The sequence below is a fragment of the Panthera pardus genome, unplaced genomic scaffold, assembly GCF_024362965.1.
Source record: "Panthera pardus isolate Hobbes unplaced genomic scaffold, ASM2436296v1 HiC_scaffold_17, whole genome shotgun sequence".
NCBI classification, from domain to species: Eukaryota; Metazoa; Chordata; class Mammalia; order Carnivora; family Felidae; genus Panthera; species Panthera pardus.
This window is the reverse complement of record NW_026526732.1, coordinates 144439775-144448800: the sequence shown is the minus strand read 5'-3', so window position 1 is coordinate 144448800 and position 9026 is coordinate 144439775. Positions and strand designations below refer to the sequence as shown.

The window sequence follows — 9026 nt, the reverse complement described above, 5'->3', positions numbered from 1 at the left end:
CATAGGTGCTCTTCAACCTGGGGTAGTATCTTCCCGGCTCCCTAGGCCTCAGTTTTCTCACCTATAAAAGGTGTTAAGACCTACCTCTTAGGGTTGTTGTACTTAAAACACGAGATGTGAGTAAAGCACTTAGACTGCCTGGCACAGTTCTATAAATGTTAGGTCTGATGGTGATGATGATGATGATATAGACTGACACCTGCCAAAGTTCTTCTTTGCATTAAAAAAAAAAAAAAAAAAAAAACAAGACTGCTCTCTGTGGAACGTTCTGGACTCCAAGTTCCCTGATCAGGCTGTGCTCACTCAGGCTTTGTACCTTTGCCCCAGCTCTTCTCTGGGTTTGGAATGTACTCTCCCCTCCTCCTATCTCTGGTTCAAAGGACACCTACCCAGCCCAGCAGAACGAATTCTTCCTTCCATTAAGGGACCATAGCTCTCTGATGGCATGTCTCACATTGTAGAATAATGGCTTGCTTCTATGTTGGTCTCCAGAGTTAGAATATTAACTTCTAACCCCATTATTAGCTTTGGAATTCTCAGTGTCCAACACAATCCCAGATCTAACTCGCCCATATGGGTGTTCAGTAAGTACCTTTGGAAGGAATGAGCAAAGAATGAACAAAGGAATGGCCGTACCTGCATGGTTTCATGCCAGATCCCACCCCCCGCCCCCCAGCCTCTCCATCGTCAGACCCTCGCCGACACCTGTTTGAGAGAGTCGCTACTCCCAGAGGCTCCCTGGAACCTACCAGGGTATTATTACATTTTCAGCTGTGGCCTCCACCCACCTTGTGTGACCTGCTGACCAGCTGGAGATGCCACAGGGAGCATGACTCAGGGTGGCCAAAAGATAGTTTACTCCCCAAACTACAGAATTCAGTTACAGGATAGTGCCCAAACTGCTGCTTTAGGAAATGTGTGCAAATCGATCTGTGTAACGCACCTTATCAACACTGACAACTTGGTGGGCTTGCATTCTCTTTAGCTCCTAGGAAGCTCAGAGGAACAAAATGATAACCGATTACTTTCTACTTTTGTCCAGTAGTCATGAAAGACACAGACGATCCTGGTTTTTCTCCTTAATTCCGAGTTTCCATCAAATTCGAGGGTACGTAGAGTCTGCGGTCTTGGAATAGGACAAAGATATTGGGTCCTCACAGGGATAAAGCCAGTGACCTCCATCTCTTTAGCACCTCTTACGGCCAAGTGAACTTAATGGGCCACAGACACAGCTTCAGGCCTGCTGGAGACGTAATGCAGGGCGGTGATACTAAGGTGATGTAAGAAATGAAGCCTGGTCTCCAGTTAGATTTCAGTCACTGTAGGAATTTACCCCTTATAAACTATGGGAATATGCAGGTATGGACATTTCTGAGCCTTGGCTTTCTTCATCTACATAACAGGGATGATCACCTGAATCAGAGGACAAAGGTAGGAGGATTAAATGTGACAGTGAGTGATATATCACGCAGTGAGCGACTCCTTAATAAAAGGTAGTGGAGGGGCGCCTGGGTGGCTCAGCCGGTTGAGTGTCCGACTTCAGCTCAGGTCATGATCTCGTGGCTCGTGAGTTCGAGCCCCGAGTCAGGCTCTGTGCTGACAGCACGGAGCCTGGGGCCCGCTTCGGATTCTGGGTCTCCCTCTCTCTCTGCCCCTACCCTGCTCATGCTGTCTTTCTCTGTCTCAAAAATAAATAAACTTAAAAAAAAAAATTTTTAAAGGTAGTGGAAAGCTAGGCATATAAACTGGAGTGATAGAGGTCCAGTAAACAAGCAGAAATTAGGGAACGTGTACACGTGTGGGTGGGAAGGGAAGGGAAAGGGGAAATGGCTGCTCTAGGGTAAATGTTAGTGTCCGGGACAAGGGCGGGGGAAGGGACTGAAGTGAACAGGTGGGTATCAAAGGTAATGCAATCATCTATCCCAAAGTCTGGAAGTTACCTGGTCATCTAATGGCCCCCATCTACCTAGCCGCGTATCCTGTCTTGTCCTGGGCCCTGCTCTGCTAGATTCACTAGGATCTCTCAGGGAGCCTCAGAGAGCCGCTCAGTTATGATTTTACATCTTAAGTTCTTTTTTTTTTAATGTTTATTTATTTATTTTGAGAGAAAGAGAGTGTGTATGTGCGGGCGAGAAAGAGTGGGGGAGGGGCAGAGAGGGAGAGAGAGAATCCCAAATGGGCTCCACGCTGTCAGTGCAGAGCCCGATGCGGGGCTCAATCTCATGAACCACGAGGTCATGACCTAAGCCGAAATCAAGTCGGACGCTTAATTAGCTGAGCCCCCCAGGCGCCCCTTACATTTTAAGATCTTGAAGGAGATTTTGGACATCATTAGATCCCACCACACCATTCTATCAGTGAGGGAACCAAGGCCCAAGGTCATCATTCTAGTCCTACCTATGCCACCCATGTGCTGTGAGGTCTTTGGGCAGGTCCCTTTCTGAGCCTGCAGTAAATGTAGGCTCTGTAAAATGAGGGGTCTAGAATATTTAGAGATCTAAGTTCCCTCCAAGTGACTTTTGCTGTATTAAAATAATGGTTCTTTCTACCACTCTCAAGTTTAGGCATTAGATTCCTCACTCCCTGAGCGCCCCCCTCCCCCAAACACACACCCAGCTCACACACAAAGTCAAGCAAAGACATGTTTGGATACCTTTTGAGCTCCCTTAATTTTAACCGAGTGCTAGTTTTCACCAAGGGTGAGGACAAGAAGAGAGTGGTCACATAGAAGAAAGTGCTGGAGGCTGATGGCTCCTGGGCGCCCACCCAGTGTGCCCAGCCCCTGAGATCCTGCCCCTGCAGGGCTAAGAGCTGGCGGCGCAGCGGGGATAAATAAGGCCAGCGATCACCCTTACATGGCCGTCCCCAAGGCTGCCCGGAATCCCTGGGATTACGCAGACTTCTGGAGGGCTTGGAGCAGGTGCCCATCACCTGTTGCGGCCACAAGTGTGCCTGGGCTTCTGCAGCCTCCGTCTTGTGACTGAGGGATTTTTACGTGGAAGCTCTGAGCTCACAAAAAAAGAAAATGCCTCCCTGATGTCACACAGTTGCTGCCAATTCATCAGCTCGAGCTAAAGGTCAGAGAGGGGGAAGCCACTGCTCCAGGGTCCTGTGGCTGCTCCCTCAGATGGGGCTTCCCTTCCAGCAGGCTTCCCGCCAGCCTCCCAGGCTGGGCCAGCGGGGGAAGCCAAGCCGAGAGCTGTTTGCATTTCCAGGGCGCGCACAGAGGCAGTCCTCCCGAGGCTTAGCTGCTCCTGCCCTTTGCAGACATGAACCAGTTCACCCTCCCGGCCCTCGCCTGCCACCGCTCTCTTCTGCAGTCAGGGCACACCTCGGACCCTTCCTTGAAACAGTGCTGTCCCGAGGGTCCTTCCCTGGGATGGCTTCAAGAGTAAAACCAGATCGCACAGAATCTCTTTTGGTATTTTAATAACTAAATGCAGGGTTCAAAGAGCAAAGAGGAGGAGTCCCACTGCTCAGGATGGCAGGCTGCTTCCGCGGCCTCCCAGGAGTGGTATATTTGCAACTTATTTAACCTCTCTGAGCCTGCTTCCTGACCTGGAAAATAAGAATACTTAGCTCATAGTGTTTTCCTGAGAATTCAACGTGGAGCTCTGGTCCGGGGCCTGGCATGTTGTAAGTGCTCAATAAACATCAGCTTGGAACCAACACACAGCAGTAACTGGACAAGTTACTTAATCCCTGAGTCTCTGTTTCCTCATCCAATGGGGATAAGCATATGTAACTGACAGGGTCGCTGCGAAGATTCAGTGAGAACAAATATTAAGCAATTCACACAGCACCTAGCACCGGAAAAATAAATGGGGGCTGCTGGGACTGTCCTGTCCATCAATCAAACTGTGATCTGTAGGGAAGGCCTGATGTATTAACACCTTCTCAAAGCCTGACACAGTCCTTGGACCCCTACAAACCATAATACAGAGTTAAAAATGGGACACGTTAAAAAAAAAATACATATTTGGGGCGCCTAGGTGGCTCAGTCAGCTGAACATCAGACTCTTGGTTTCGGCTCAGGCCATGATCTCACGGTTCGTGGGATGGAGCCCTGCGTAGGGCTCTGTGCGGACAGCGCTGAGCCTGCTTGGGGTTCTCTCTCACCCCCTCTCGCTGCCTCTCCCCTGCCTGTTTGTGTGTGCACGCTGTCTCTCAAAAGTAAATAAACAAAAACTTTAAAAAAGGCATCTGCGTTAAAAAAAAGAAAGTAAAACTACGAAAAAATAAATAATAAATTAAAAAACATGTATATGGTTCAAACATGGGCACAGGAAAAAAAAAAAAAAAACGGGTAGTGTTTAGAGTTTTGCCTCTTCGGGAAAACTGTTTTCAGTTGCAGCCTACGTTTCCAGGAGAAGAGACAGATGATAAGCTTTGACGGACAGAAGAGAGGACTAAGTGGGAGACAATAGATGGAAAGTGAAGGGGTATCAGGGAGGAGAAGGAGGCTAACTTATTACTGAGTCATAAGGGAGCAGTGGACTTCTCTAGAATTGGAAGGGACGACAGGCTGGCTCTCCACTTCAAATGTAAAGAACACACCGGGCAAGACCATGACAACAACCACCACCTGCTCAGAGTGGCTCACGTGCTCGCCCAGCGCCGACTGCGGTTCTCCCTCCCCAGCACCCTCGGTGCCCCCCACACTCAGACTTCTGTGTCAGCGACTGACTGAAGGCCGCCTCCTTCTAACCACTCTGCGGCCAACCCTGCCTCTCCTTCCTCCCTGGCCTCTCCCATCCTTCACTTCTCCTGGCACAGGGATATACTAGATGAGGCTTCTCTTCTGGGTTCCTCGTTCCCTCTCTGTATGCTCTCACAGTGACCCAAACAGGGGAGCCCTGGCAGCCTCTTCCCACGGTCCTTCCTCTTACCCTTAAGACAAAGGTGTTCAAGGCTCTTTGTTTTAGATTTCCATGGGGTATTAGTATTTTAATGACAAGCCCGAGAGAGAGTCGACATAAATATATCACATTCTGTAAACATTTCTTAAGCCTATACCCAATTACCAGGCACTACTCTAAGCCCCTTCCACTTTCTCACAACTACCCTAGCAGCTTCCCAGAGGCGTTAGCTGTGAAACCTCGGAGAGTCACCGTGTGTGACCCGCCACGGCCTCTTGCCCTTCAAATCCGGGCAATGACCAAGTGTCGTGAGATTTTTCTTCTGTCTCCCACACATGGTTCTCCCTTGCGGTTTCCACTGGGCATCTCACCTCAGCCCTTCCTAGTCTGTCATTTGTACCTTATTCATGGAGGCCCCTGCCTCCAGAGCCTGAATCTTCCTCCTTCACATTATCCAACCCCCCAACTTCAAGTTCTTCCGTGGTTTCCCCCCAGATTTCATTCAGTGTTCTTTGTAACCCCGCCCTAACTCTCCGGAGTGAGATGTATTCATAGAGCCTCCCCCCTTATCATGACAGGGGGTTCGGGGAAGGAAGGAGAAGGGGGTCCCAGTGTCGGTCTGACGAGAGGGCCGTGCACCCAGGAGGGATTAGTGCAATGTGGCTGGGGCAAAAATCTGAATCATAGTCAATGAGGGCAGCCAAATTCCTATCTGGGAAATCAGGGCAGTCTGAAGGGTGAGGCCAAGCCGTAAACAGAATGAGTAATGAGGTCAGAAGCTGGAGGGGACCAGAATCATGTCTAGATGCAGTTCAAGGAAACGGAAATGGTACAGGACTGAGGCTGTGAATTGAATTATAAGAAGGTATGCTGCTCCACATGGGGATGGGGGTGGGAGGAGCAGCCCTCGAAATCTCCCTTCCCTCTGGCTTTGCTCTTTGGGTTTTCGTGCGTGTGTAACCGCCCTGCCCTGCCCTCCCTGCTGCGGCAGTTTCACACGCTTCCCCTGCCCCCAGCACTGCCAAGTGACTTGTCCAAGGTTGTGTGGCAGCGGATGTGGAAACGGAGCCACATCTCCCACCTGACAGGGGATGGGCTAGGGAAGTAAGCTTAAAGTCATGTTCGTCGGTTGGCAAATTCCCTCACATCTCCCTGTCTCAGATTCCTCATCTGTAAAGCAAGGACAATAATAACACCACTTCATAATAGTGTTACATAATAATAACACTCGTATGAGGATTAGCCAAGCAAATATTTGTAAAACGCTTAGAACAGTGCTTGGCACATGGTAAATGCTGTATAAGTGTTAGTTAAATAAAAATAAGGTGCGCAGCTGGTAAATAGGGCCAGTACTCAAAGTCAGTTCTAATTTTAACATTCGAGTCCTTAGATCCTCCACTAAGGTCAACAGCAGGTTATGATGGACTAAGCTGACTATAGGACTTTCAAAAATTAATTTTCATGTCAACTAAGAATAGAAAACATGCTGTTGGCTTATTTTACTTGGGCACAAAGGAAATATCACTTGATTTATCTCCCTTACCTGTTCTTAGGAAGCCACTAAGAAATCCAGAAGGGCCAGTTCAAATAGTAGTTCCTATTCCCAAATGTCATCAACCTTAAAAAAAAAAAAAAAAAAAAAAAGTCAAACTTGGGGAATCACTGTGAGTGTCAGGAAGGAATAGCAGAGGGACGCCTGGCTGGCTCAGTCAGTGGAGCGTGCGACTCTTGTTCTCGGGGTTGTGAGTTCTGGCCCCACGCTGGGTGCAGAGATTACTTAAAAATACAATCTTGGGGCACCTAGCTGGCTCAGTCGGTTAAGCGTGTGAGTTCGGCTCAGGTCATGATCTCACGGTTTGTGAGTTCGAGCTCCACGTCAGGCTCTGTGCAGACAGCTCAGGGCCTAGAGCCTTTTTTGGATTCTGCGTCTTCCTCTCTCCCTGCCCCTCCCCCACTCGTGCTCTGTCTCTCTCTCTCTCTCTCAAAAATAAATAAAACATTAAAGAAAAATTTTTTTAATTTTTTTTTAACGTTTATTTATTTTTGAGACAGAGAGAGACAGAGCATGAACGGGGGAGGGGCAGAGAGAGGGAGACACAGAATCTGAAACAGGCTCCAGACTCTGAGCCATCAGCCCAGAGCCCGACGCAGGGCTCGAACTCACGGACTGCGAGATCGTGACCTGAGCTGAAGTCGGACGCTTAACCGACTGAGCCACACAGGCGCCCCAAAATTTTTTTAATTCTTAAAAAAAAAAAAGGAACAGTATAGATTAGGGAAGCTCAGTTTGGTCTGGCAAGGGTCAAGGCTACAGAGAGCAGGTAACACAGAGGAAGAAACACCATATTTATTTTCCAAAACTGTTGGGGGAGGTGTTTGGAAAAGAGGGAGAATGTGTGTTCGGTTTGTAAAATGATAAAAAAAATGGACTGAGTGTAGTGTTCTGTAGCTCAGTTAGCAATTCAAAAAAGATAGTGCCCAAGCCTGCTTGCTCTTAGCAGTCTATCAACCAGAAATCTTTATTAACTGAGCCTCTCATGCGACTACAATATGGCACTAATAGATGTCTGAAAATGGTGACCCCAGTAGGCTGCAAAATCCTAAACAGCTTTCTGAAACAAGAGAAAAAAAAGATTAAATGAAGCTTGGTTTGTGACAAGTGTATTTTATTATATTCTAATTCTTCCCAAACATGCAATATTTTTGTCATCTGTAGTACGGGGTGATTTATAGGCCATCTAATAACTTTCTACTCATCGTATTATCAGAACAATACGTTGCCTGATTAAGGTTGGTTGCAGGCTTTCATAAAGATCCTTTTTCTCTAAACGCGCTTTCCCAATTGCTTGCTTCCGGGTTCCCACCCCCTTGTCCTTCATGCCTGTCTCGACTAGCACTTCATCCGACGGTCCTCCACTTTCTCGATTCTTCCCTGAAAGAGGTGTCCCTGGCCTCGGTAACCACCTACCCTGCCTTGCACACTTTCACACTGGGGTGGAGGGTTTGGGGTGGGTGCTCTCTTTCAACAAGGAGGGACACCAGCCTGGGGAGGATTTAAGAAATAAGCCCAACTCTTGGGAGGTAAGGCCTCGGAAAGCGAGGCAGCGACAGCTGGGTGGCGTGGAGCACGTGGCCAGACTAGCCCAGAAACCGAGCTGCAAGGGACCGCCCCGGGGACGCCCGAGACCCAAAGCAGAGCCCGGCTCGTGGCCGCAGGGCCCCGGATCCCTCACCCACGTAGGAGGTTCTCCCGCCTTTTCTAACGACCTTCCCATTCCTCTTGCCCCCCTCCGGAGCCCGCAGTCCAGGCTCTGCATACCACCGGGGTTAGACGCAAATAAAAACCCCATACATGGACTCCCCTCTCAGGTCACACAGCATTTGCTTACCGACCCAGACCGAAGATGGCCTCGGCTCCCACCTCCCTTCCCCACCACCGAATCTCTGCTTGTAAACACCGGTCACTTAGTAACACCCTCAATCAGACGCCTCTGGGCTATTATGCATCACCGACTAACCTTAAACCAACTGCATCTTCACAGGCCTCCCCCCAGAAGAGAGGAAATTCCACAGCTCTGAGGTGATGTGAAACGTGTTCAGCACGCCCCAGCTCTCTTTCTTTCTCACTCGCCCCAGCCAGTTCCCAAACTGGGTTTCCCTGGCCCCCCTGGAAGCGCCTTCCCCAGGCCCCCTCTCCACCCCCCACTTCTTTCCCTCTCCATTTAACACCCTGTAACCTGATAGGCTGGAAATGCAGCCTCTTTGATCTCCCATTTCCCACATCCTGAAAGTCCTTAGAGAAGGAGCCCACCCAGATAAAGGAATTCCAAGTATGTCCATCCCCCTCCCCCTTTAGCTCCATTCACAAAGCAGATTACTAAAGGCTCGGGGCTCCAGGGAGGCCCCGCTCCCCTCCCCACCCCAGGGCCCCAGCACCGCCCCTCCCCCTCCAAGAGTTTATTCATTCCAAGCCCTCACTCTTCACCCCCACAAAAACCTAAGTCCACATGCCTGGAACCAAAAATTAACTTTTCCCTGGACTCTGATCCTAAGGGAAGCTTTCAAACTTCGCTCTGATTGGGACTGTCAGGACTGGTGCCTACCATTCATCTGTCCCCTCGGCATTTCTAGATAAGAAGGCTTAGGGAAAATGTGTCATTGGACCAG

General features: G+C 49.3%; 1 long non-coding RNA gene across 3 annotated transcripts; it reads right to left on the bottom strand.

Annotated features, from left to right (window-relative positions):
- Nucleotides 1-261: 261 nt before the first annotated feature.
- LOC109271541 (uncharacterized) lies at nucleotides 262-8512 on the bottom strand. Of its 3 annotated transcripts, none has more exons than XR_008423090.1 (4): nucleotides 8378-8512; nucleotides 6403-6477; nucleotides 789-3757; nucleotides 262-592 (listed from the first exon to the last, which is right to left on the bottom strand). It is a non-coding gene; the product is annotated as an uncharacterized LOC109271541 (long non-coding RNA). The 3 variants fall into 3 exon arrangements; XR_008423089.1 differs by having other exon boundaries at nucleotides 1026-3757; XR_008423091.1 differs by lacking the exon at nucleotides 8378-8512 and adding an exon at nucleotides 8249-8346.
- Between the last annotated feature and the right edge of the window lie 514 nt (nucleotides 8513-9026).